This window comes from Oncorhynchus masou, unplaced genomic scaffold, assembly GCF_036934945.1.
Source record: "Oncorhynchus masou masou isolate Uvic2021 unplaced genomic scaffold, UVic_Omas_1.1 unplaced_scaffold_8043, whole genome shotgun sequence".
In the NCBI taxonomy this organism is placed as follows: Eukaryota; Metazoa; Chordata; class Actinopteri; order Salmoniformes; family Salmonidae; genus Oncorhynchus; species Oncorhynchus masou.
The window spans coordinates 2008-13377 of record NW_027014512.1 but is presented as its reverse complement, the minus strand read 5'-3'; the positions used below and the strand labels follow the sequence as shown (position 1 = coordinate 13377).

Here is an 11370-nt window from a genome sequence, read left to right as displayed (position 1 = left end):
ATTCAGGCTTTCTCTGCTTCTGCTGGTGTGGTGTGTGTGCACAGCCTTAGAAGGTAAGATGTGTCCTGTTCTCAAACACACAGCCTGCATGTACAGTTTGTACAACACTGAAAAGGAAAGGGGTTCTGTCCTCATGTTTCATTTGTTACATTGTAACGGCATTATCATTACCTCATAAGAATAGGAGTTCTACTCAACACAATCTGAACTGCATTTATGGAAGCAGAAACATTTGCATCAGAATATATATATGCACACACACACACACAACTTTCTCTTATGCAACAAACTGGGCATTGCAATTGTAGTCAATGCAAAACAAACATTTGAAATGAAACAACACACTTACAACCCATTTTCCTTCATGTTTACAGAGATTCAAGTGAAAACATTAGAAACAGGAACAGGAACAGATTTGGGCACTCTTTCCTGTCCAAACCAAACCATTCATGACATCATGTATGTAATATGTAAGATGATAAGTGGTGGGAGTGAGTGTCGAGTGTCTCTTCGGTTTGACCAAAATGGTACAGACAGCACTTGTGACCCCAGAGTCACACTGCAGACAGAGAATGACAGAGTGTTTCTACACATCACCAACATACAACCATCTGATGAAGGGAGCTACACCTGTGAGTGTGGATATAATCGAGGAACAGATATTTTGCATCTCAATATTTCTGTCAATGGTAAGTGTTTGGTTTGCGTGTCACATTTAGCTTGAACTGTGAATGTTTGCTCTCATTTAGTCACTTCTCCCATCTCAGTCCAAGTGAACTGGATTGTATAAAAAAAGTCTTCAAATTGAACATCTGTCAACAATTTTAATGACCAGAGTGGAGGAAGAGAAACAAGCCATATAGGATCACAATGAGTTCTTCCCCTTTTCTTTTTCAGGATCCCATGTCACAAACAACCTTTCTTTCCAACGACCTTTCAATGTCATGATAATAACAGCCGTTGCAGGATTTGTAGCCGTCGTGGTCCTTGTTGGAATAATCAGGAAGAAATGTCATCTCAAGTAAGAGATTCTTATTAGCTTGTTAAAAGAAAAGTTGATGGCTATTTGACATATTTGGTAATTTAATTAATCAATTCCTTTGTTATGGAGGTACTGTAATAATATAATGTAAGTTCAATCTCAAATAGCAATCTGATCTACAATTGATATAGAGAACTATGGGACTCAGAAATATGCGGTAGGCTATACTTTAGGTCCAAGATTTGTTTGTGCTCACTTGCCAACTAAATGTCAAGGGTGTGACTATGAGTGACAAAGAGCTGCCAAGAGAGCATGAACAGATCTAACTGAAGTCGTATGAAATACATGAGGGTGTGACATAGGCTACTTGACCTACATTCAAGTCTGACTCGATAAGGTTAATGTAGGTCACTAATAACTGTCAATTTCTCACTTCCTGCCTTGTCAAAAATTAGTGTTGGAACAAAACGTGCATGCAGCCACGCACAAACACACATAATATTTTGTTCCAGAAAGCATCTGCTGTGTAAAACTATGTTATGCTACATTCATTCACTGGTCTTCTCTTCTTTTACACAGCAGGAGAACAAAGCAGAAAGCGGTGTACACCTTTAAAGAGGTGATGCAACATCTTTTCTGTCAGGGCTGTTACTGCTTGATGTTTTTTTTTTTTTTACCTTTATTTAACCAGGCAAGTCAGTTAAGAACAAATTCTTATTTTCAATGACGGCCTAGGAACAGTGGGTTAACTGCCTGTACCTTGTCAGCTCGGAGGTTTGAACTCACAACCTTCTGGTTATAGTCCAACGCTCTAACCACTAGGCTACCCTGCCGCCCCAGGGTAGCCTAGTTACCTGGAGTCGTAAGACTATCAGGGCTGTTACTGCTTATTCTGTTACCTGGAGTCATAAGACTGTCAGGGCTGTTATTGCTTGATGTTACCTGGAGTCATAAGACTGTCAGGGCTGTTACTGCTTATTCTGTTACCTGGAGTCATAAGACTGTCAGGGCTGTTACTGCTTGCTGTTACCTGGAGTCGTAAGACTGTCAGGGCTGTTATTGCTTGATGTTACCTGGAGTCGTAAGACTGTCAGGGCTGTTACTGCTTGATGTTACCTGGAGTCAAAAGACTGTCAGGGCTGTTACTGCTTGATGTTACCTGGAGTCGTAAGACTGTCAGGGCTGTTATTGCTTGATGTTACCTGGAGTCATAAGACTGTCAGGGCTGTTATTGCTTGATGTTACCCGGAGTCATAAGCCTGTCAGGGCTGTTACTGCTTGATGTTACCTGGAGTCGTAAGACTGTCAGGGCTGTTACTGCTTGATGTTACCTGGAGTCATAAGACTGTCAGGGCTGTTACTGCTTGATGTTACCTGGAGTCATAAGACTGTCAGGGCTGTTACTGCTTCTTCTGTTACCTGGAGTCATAAGACTGTCAGGGCTGTTACTGCTTGATGTTACCTGGAGTCATAAGACTGTCAGGGCTGTTACTGCTTCTTCTGTTACCTGGAGTCATAAGACTGTCAGGGCTGTTACTGCTTGATGTTACCTGGAGTCATAAGACTGTCAGGGCTGTTACTGCTTCTTCTGTTACCTGGAGTCATAAGACTGTCAGGGCTGTTACCTGGAGTCGTAAGACTGTCAGGGCTGTTATTGCTTCTTCTGTTACCTGGAGTCATAAGACTGTCAGGGCTGTTACTGCTTGATGTTACCTGGAGTCATAAGACTGTCAGGGCTGTTACTGCTTGATGTTACCTGGAGTCATAAGACTGTCAGGGCTGTTATTGCTTGATGTTACCTGGAGTCATAAGACTGTCAGGGCTGTTACTGCTTGCTGTTACCTGGAGTCGTAAGACTGTCAGGGCTGTTACTGCTTGATGTTACCTGGAGTCATAAGACTGTCAGGGCTGTTACTGCTTGATGTTACCTGGAGTCGTAAGACTGTCAGGGCTGTTATTGCTTGATGTTACCTGGAGTCATAAGACTGTCAGGGCTGTTATTGCTTGATGTTACCCGGAGTCATAAGCCTGTCAGGGCTGTTACTGCTTGATGTTACCTGGAGTCGTAAGACTGTCAGGGCTGTTACTGCTTGATGTTACCTGGAGTCATAAGACTGTCAGGGCTGTTACTGCTTATTCTGTTACCTGGAGTCATAAGACTGTCAGGGCTGTTACTGCTTGCTGTTACCTGGAGTCGTAAGACTGTCAGGGCTGTTACTGCTTGATGTTACCTGGAGTCATAAGACTGTCAGGGCTGTTACTGCTTGATGTTACCTGGAGTCATAAGACTGTCAGGGCTGTTACTGCTTGATGTTACCTGGAGTCGTAAGACTGTCAGGGCTGTTACTGCTTGATGTTACCTGGAGTCGTAAGACTGTCAGGGCTGTTACTGCTTGATGTTACCTGGAGTCATAAGCCTGTCAGGGCTGTTACCTGGAGTCGTAAGACTGTCAGGGCTGTTATTGCTTGATGTTACCTGGAGTCATAAGACTGTCAGGGCTGTTACTGCTTATTCTGTTACCTGGAGTCATAAGACTGTCAGGGCTGTTACTGCTTGATGTTACCTGGAGTCATAAGACTGTCAGGGCTGTTACTGCTTGATGTTACCTGGAGTCGTAAGACTGTCAGGGCTGTTATTGCTTGATGTTACCTGGAGTCATAAGACTGTCAGGGCTGTTATTGCTTGATGTTACCCGGAGTCATAAGCCTGTCAGGGCTGTTACTGCTTGATGTTACCTGGAGTCGTAAGACTGTCAGGGCTGTTACTGCTTGATGTTACCTGGAGTCATAAGACTGTCAGGGCTGTTACTGCTTATTCTGTTACCTGGAGTCATAAGACTGTCAGGGCTGTTACTGCTTGCTGTTACCTGGAGTCGTAAGACTGTCAGGGCTGTTACTGCTTGATGTTACCTGGAGTCATAAGACTGTCAGGGCTGTTACTGCTTGATGTTACCTGGAGTCGTAAGACTGTCAGGGCTGTTATTGCTTGATGTTACCTGGAGTCATAAGACTGTCAGGGCTGTTATTGCTTGATGTTACCCGGAGTCATAAGCCTGTCAGGGCTGTTACTGCTTGATGTTACCTGGAGTCGTAAGACTGTCAGGGCTGTTACTGCTTGATGTTACCTGGAGTCATAAGACTGTCAGGGCTGTTACTGCTTGATGTTACCTGGAGTCGTAAGACTGTCAGGGCTGTTACTGCTTGATGTTACCTGGAGTCGTAAGACTGTCAGGGCTGTTACTGCTTGATGTTACCTGGAGTCATAAGCCTGTCAGGGCTGTTACCTGGAGTCGTAAGACTGTCAGGGCTGTTACTGCTTGATGTTACCTGGAGTCATAAGACTGTCAGGGCTGTTACTGCTTATTCTGTTACCTGGAGTCGTAAGACTGTCAGGGCTGTTATTGCTTGATGTTACCTGGAGTCATAAGACTGTCAGGGCTGTTATTGCTTGATGTTACCCGGAGTCATAAGCCTGTCAGGGCTGTTACTGCTTGATGTTACCTGGAGTCGTAAGACTGTCAGGGCTGTTACTGCTTGATGTTACCTGGAGTCATAAGACTGTCAGGGCTGTTACTGCTTATTCTGTTACCTGGAGTCGTAAGACTGTCAGGGCTGTTATTGCTTGATGTTACCTGGAGTCATAAGACTGTCAGGGCTGTTATTGCTTGATGTTACCTGGAGTCATAAGACTGTCAGGGCTGTTACTGCTTGATGTTACCTGGAGTCGTAAGACTGTCAGGGCTGTTATTGCTTGATGTTACCTGGAGTCATAAGACTGTCAGGGCTGTTATTGCTTGATGTTACCCGGAGTCATAAGCCTGTCAGGGCTGTTACTGCTTGATGTTACCTGGAGTCGTAAGACTGTCAGGGCTGTTACTGCTTGATGTTACCTGGAGTCATAAGACTGTCAGGGCTGTTACTGCTTGATGTTACCTGGAGTCGTAAAACTGTCAGGGCTGTTACTGCTTGATGTTACCTGGAGTCGTAAGACTGTCAGGGCTGTTACTGCTTGATGTTACCTGGAGTCATAAGCCTGTCAGGGCTGTTACCTGGAGTCGTAAGACTGTCAGGGCTGTTATTGCTTGATGTTACCTGGAGTCATAAGACTGTCAGGGCTGTTACTGCTTCTTCTGTTACCTGGAGTCATAAGACTGTCAGGGCTGTTACTGCTTGATGTTACCTGGAGTCATAAGACTGTCAGGGCTGTTATTGCTTGATGTTACCTGGAGTCATAAGACTGTCAGGGCTGTTACTGCTTATTCTGTTACCTGGAGTCATAAGACTGTCAGGGCTGTTACTGCTTGCTGTTACCTGGAGTCGTAAGACTGTCAGGGCTGTTACTGCTTGATGTTACCTGGAGTCATAAGACTGTCAGGGCTGTTACTGCTTGATGTTACCTGGAGTCGTAAGACTGTCAGGGCTGTTATTGCTTGATGTTACCTGGAGTCATAAGACTGTCAGGGCTGTTATTGCTTGATGTTACCTGGAGTCATAAGCCTGTCAGGGCTGTTACTGCTTGATGTTACCTGGAGTCGTAAGACTGTCAGGGCTGTTACTGCTTGATGTTACCTGGAGTCATAAGACTGTCAGGGCTGTTACTGCTTGATGTTACCTGGAGTCGTAAGACTGTCAGGGCTGTTACTGCTTGATGTTACCTGGAGTCGTAAGACTGTCAGGGCTGTTACTGCTTGATGTTACCTGGAGTCATAAGCCTGTCAGGGCTGTTACCTGGAGTCGTAAGACTGTCAGGGCTGTTATTGCTTGATGTTACCTGGAGTCATAAGCCTGTCAGGGCTGTTACCTGGAGTCGTAAGACTGTCAGGGCTGTTACTGCTTCTTCTGTTACCTGGAGTCATAAGACTGTCAGGGCTGTTACTGCTTGATGTTACCTGGAGTCATAAGACTGTCAGGGCTGTTACTGCTTGATACCTGGAGTCATAAGACTGTCAGGGCTGTTATTGCTTGATGTTACCTGGAGTCATAAGACTGTCAGGGCTGTTACTGCTTCTTCTGTTACCTGGAGTCATAAGACTGTCAGGGCTGTTACTGCTTGATGTTACCTGGAGTCGGAAGACTGTCAGGGCTGTTATTGCTTGATGTTACCTGGAGTCGTAAGACTGTCAGGGCTGTTACTGCTTGCTGTTACCTGGAGTCATAAGACTGTCAGGGCTGTTACTGCTTGATGTTACCTGGAGTCATAAGACTGTCAGGGCTGTTACTGCTTGCTGTTACCTGGAGTCATAAGACAGTCAGGGCTGTTACTGCTTCTTCTGTTACCTGGAGTCGTAAGACTGTCAGGGCTGTTACTGCTTGATGTTACCTGGAGTCATAAGACTGTCAGGGCTGTTACTGCTTGCTGTTACCTGGAGTCATAAGACTGTCAGGGCTGCTACTGCTTCTTCTGTTACCTGGAGTCATAAGACTGTCAGGGCTGTTACTGCTTGATGTTACCTGGAGTCGTAAGACTGTCAGGGCTGTTACTGCTTGCTGTTACCTGGAGTCATAAGACTGTCAGGGCTGTTACTGCTTGATGTTACCTGGAGTCGTAAGACTGTCAGGGCTGTTACTGCTTGATGTCACCTGGAGTCATAAGACTGTCAGGGCTGTTACCTGGAGTCGTAAGACTGTCAGGGCTGTTACTGCTTATTCTGTTACCTGGAGTCATAAGACTGTCAGGGCTGTTACTGCTTGATGTTACCTGGAGTCGTAAGACTGTCAGGGCTGTTATTGCTTGATGTTACCTGGAGTCATAAGACTGTCAGGGCTGTTACCTGGAGTCGTAAGACTGTCAGGGCTGTTACTGCTTGATGTTACCTGGAGTCGTAAGACTGTCAGGGCTGTTACTGCTTGATGTTACCTGGAGTCATAAGACTGTCAGGGCTGTTACTGCTTGATGTTACCTGGAGTCGTAAGACTGTCAGGGCTGTTACTGCTTGATACCTGGAGTCGTAAGACTGTCAGGGCTGTTACTGCTTGATGTTACCTGGAGTCATAAGACTGTCAGGGCTGTTACTGCTTGATGTTACCTGGAGTCGTAAGACTGTCAGGGCTGTTATTGCTTGATACCTGGAGTCATAAGACTGTCAGGGCTGTTATTGCTTGCTGTTACCTGGAGTCGTAAGATTGTCAGGGCTGTTACTGCTTCTTCTGTTACCTGGAGTCATAAGACTGTCAGGGCTGTTACTGCTTGATGTTACCTGGAGTCGTAAGACTGTCAGGGCTGTTATTGCTTGATGTTACCTGGAGTCGTAAGACTGTCAGGGCTGTTACTGCTTGCTGTTACCTGGAGTCATAAGACTGTCAGGGCTGTTACTGCTTGATGTTACCTGGAGTCATAAGACTGTCAGGGCTGTTACTGCTTGCTGTTACCTGGAGTCATAAGACAGTCAGGGCTGTTACTGCTTCTTCTGTTACCTGGAGTCGTAAGACTGTCAGGGCTGTTACTGCTTGATGTTACCTGGAGTCATAAGACTGTCTGGGCTGTTACTGTTGCTGTTACCTGGAGTCATAAGACTGCCAGGGCTGCTACTGCTTCTTCTGTTACCTGGAGTCATAAGACTGTCAGGGCTGTTACTGCTTGATGTTACCTGGAGTCGTAAGACTGTCAGGGCTGTTACTGCTTGCTGTTACCTGGAGTCATAAGACTGTCAGGGCTGTTACTGCTTGATGTTACCTGGAGTCGTAAGACTGTCAGGGCTGTTACTGCTTGATGTTACCTGGAGTCGTAAGACTGTCAGGGCTGTTATTGCTTGATGTTACCTGGAGTCATAAGACTGTCAGGGCTGTTACCTGGAGTCGTAAGACTGTCAGGGCTGTTATTGCTTGATGTTACCTGGAGTCGTAAGACTGTCAGGGCTGTTACTGCTTGCTGTTACCTGGAGTCATAAGACTGTCAGGGCTGTTACTGCTTGATGTTACCTGGAGTCATAAGACTGTCAGGGCTGTTACTGCTTGCTGTTACCTGGAGTCATAAGACAGTCAGGGCTGTTACTGCTTCTTCTGTTACCTGGAGTCGTAAGACTGTCAGGGCTGTTACTGCTTGATGTTACCTGGAGTCATAAGACTGTCTGGGCTGTTACTGCTTGCTGTTACCTGGAGTCATAAGACTGCCAGGGCTGCTACTGCTTCTTCTGTTACCTGGAGTCATAAGACTGTCAGGGCTGTTACTGCTTGATGTTACCTGGAGTCGTAAGACTGTCAGGGCTGTTACTGCTTGCTGTTACCTGGAGTCATAAGACTGTCAGGGCTGTTACTGCTTGATGTTACCTGGAGTCGTAAGACTGTCAGGGCTGTTACTGCTTGATGTCACCTGGAGTCATAAGACTGTCAGGGCTGTTACCTGGAGTCGTAAGACTGTCAGGGCTGTTACTGCTTATTCTGTTACCTGGAGTCATAAGACTGTCAGGGCTGTTACTGCTTGATGTTACCTGGAGTCGTAAGACTGTCAGGGCTGTTATTGCTTGATGTTACCTGGAGTCATAAGACTGTCAGGGCTGTTACCTGGAGTCGTTGTCAGGGCTGTTACTGTTGATGTTACCTGGAGTCATAAGACTGTCAGGGCTGTTACTGCTTATTCTGTTACCTGGAGTCATAAGACTGTCAGGGCTGTTATTGCATAAGACTGTCAGGGCTGTTATTGCTGTTACCTGGAGTCATAAGACTGTCAGGGCTGTTACTGCTTCTTCTGTTACCTGGAGTCATAAGACTGTCAGGGCTGTTACTGCTTGATGTTACCTGGAGTCGTAAGACTGTCAGGGCTGTTATTGCTTGATGTTACCTGGAGTCATAAGCCTGTCAGGGCTGTTACTGCTTGCTGTTACCTGGAGTCATAAGCCTGTCAGGGCTGTTATTGCTTGATGTTACCTGGAGTCATAAGCCTGTCAGGGCTGTTATTGCTTGCTGTTACCTGGAGTCATAAGACTGTCAGGGCTGTTACTGCTTGATGTTACCTGCAGTCATAAGACTGTCAGGGCTGTTACCTGGAGTCGTAAGACTGTCAGGGCTGTTACTGCTTGATGTTACCTGGAGTCGTAAGACTGTCAGGGCTGTTACTGCTTGATGTTACCTGGAGTCATAAGACTGTCAGGGCTGTTACTGCTTGATGTTACCTGGAGTCGTAAGACTGTCAGGGCTGTTACTGCTTGATACCTGGAGTCGTAAGACTGTCAGGGCTGTTACTGCTTGATGTTACCTGGAGTCATAAGACTGTCAGGGCTGTTACTGCTTGATGTTACCTGGAGTCGTAAGACTGTCAGGGCTGTTATTGCTTGATACCTGGAGTCATAAGACTGTCAGGGCTGTTATTGCTTGCTGTTACCTGGAGTCGTAAGATTGTCAGGGCTGTTACTGCTTCTTCTGTTACCTGGAGTCATAAGACTGTCAGGGCTGTTACTGCTTCTTCTGTTACCCGGAGTCATAAGACTGTCAGGGCTGTTACTGCTTGATGTTACCTGGAGTCGTAAGACTGTCAGGGCTGTTACTGCTTATTCTGTTACCTGGAGTCATAAGACTGTCAGGGCTGTTATTGCTTCTTCTGTTACCCGGAGTCATAAGACTGTCAGGGCTGTTATTGCTTGTTGTTACCTGGAGTCATAAGACTGTCAGGGCTGTTACTGCTTCTTCTGTTACCCGGAGTCATAAGACTGTCAGGGCTGTTACTGCTTGATGTTACCTGGAGTCGTAAGACTGTCAGGGCTGTTATTGCTTGATGTTACCTGGAGTCATAAGCCTGTCAGGGCTGTTACTGCTTGCTGTTACCTGGAGTCATAAGCCTGTCAGGGCTGTTATTGCTTGATGTTACCTGGAGTCATAAGACTGTCAGGGCTGTTATTGCTTGCTGTTACCTGGAGTCATAAGACTGTCAGGGCTGTTACTGCTTGATGTTACCTGCAGTCATAAGACTGTCAGGGCTGTTATTGCTTGATGTTATCTGGAGTCATAAGACTGTCAGGGCTGTTACCTGGAGTCATAAGACTGTCAGGGCTGTTATTGCTTGCTGTTACCTGTAATGGTAAGGCATCTGCAGACTATGCTCTATCACATTTTCAATTGAATTTGCCAACATTTACAAATATTTCCAAAGCCCCATATGAGATTTTACAGTGTAATATGTTGACATATTGTTAATGTCTTTGTAGGTGGAGCAACAGGACATTGAGCCCTACAGCACGTTCACAAGGAGAGACAATGGGCTTTACTCAACTCTCCAGCTGACACCTTCTAACCCCTGACCTCTGGCACCGTTGACCAATGACGACATGGCATTAGACACCTTTTTCTATCACTAGGGGTTAAATACTATTTCACCAGCCCTGGATATACAACTGTACAGTATATCTTGATTACTGTAATGCCCCTATTTTTACAGCTGATACACTGACTTTATATAGTTCCATTGATTGGTTACTGACACCTGGCTGAATAGGTCCTGTACTGTAGATAGTCTTCTGTTGCTGTGAATATCAGCACTTACTGTATGACTCATGTACATTCTGTTAGGTAGAACCAATGTTCCTGTGGACAGATGTGATCATGTGCATTTCCACCAGGTGTCAGTGTTTTGGATTGGTAAAAATATTCCCTGCAGCAGTAGAGATTTACAGTCATCATCACAACATGCTCCGTGACAATGTATTGTCCTTGCTTTCAATGTTCCATCTCCATGTATCATATAGGCACATGAGGTAAATGTTCAAGTTTAGAGATGTAACGACAAAACTAAACCGTCCATTAAAACTTAATTTCCAAACATGCATAAGCATGTTTACCATAATAAATCAAACCTGTCCTGAAACTGTACACGCGTGAAAGAGCATTAAAACTTGTAAGCAGTGCGTAACTGGCAGCAGGAAGTCAGGCGCAGGAGAGCAGAAATGGGTAACAACCGGAGCACTTTAATGATGCAAAAAACAAACGGCACCCAGAACAGCAAAATACAGGTTGAAACAACCCGTCGCCAACCACTCAGAAATGCACCAAACACTTAAAACAAATAATTCCACACAGACATGGGGGGAACAGAGGGTTATATACACGTCAAGTAATGAGGAATGTAAGCCAGGTGTGTGGGAAAACAAGACAAAACAAATAGAAAATGAAAGGTGGATTGGCGATGGCTAGAAAACCGGTGACGTCGACCGCCAAACGCCGCCCAAACAAGGAGAGTAACCGACTTCAGCGGAAGTCGTGACAAAATACTACCTGAAAACGCTCAGCATTCAGCTGTGTGTGATGTTCGTCGATGGAAGGATCGGACCAAGGTGCAGCGTGGTAGGCGTACATCTTTCTTTTATTGATGACACCGAGAAAAAAATATATATACAAAACGCAGAGTTCTGTAGGGCTGGGAAGCAACAGTACAAAAACAAGATCCCACAAACTAAAGGTGG

The 11370-nt window shown here is 45.5% G+C and overlaps 1 long non-coding RNA gene across 2 annotated transcripts; it reads left to right on the top strand.

The window, feature by feature from the left end:
• On the top strand, positions 1–10531 carry LOC135537511 (uncharacterized). Of its 2 annotated transcripts, XR_010455234.1 has the most exons (5): positions 1–53; positions 375–689; positions 898–1021; positions 1562–1601; positions 10120–10531. It is a non-coding gene; the product is annotated as an uncharacterized LOC135537511 (long non-coding RNA). The 2 variants fall into 2 exon arrangements; XR_010455235.1 differs by lacking the exon at positions 375–689.
• The last annotated feature ends 839 nt before the right edge of the window (positions 10532–11370 follow it).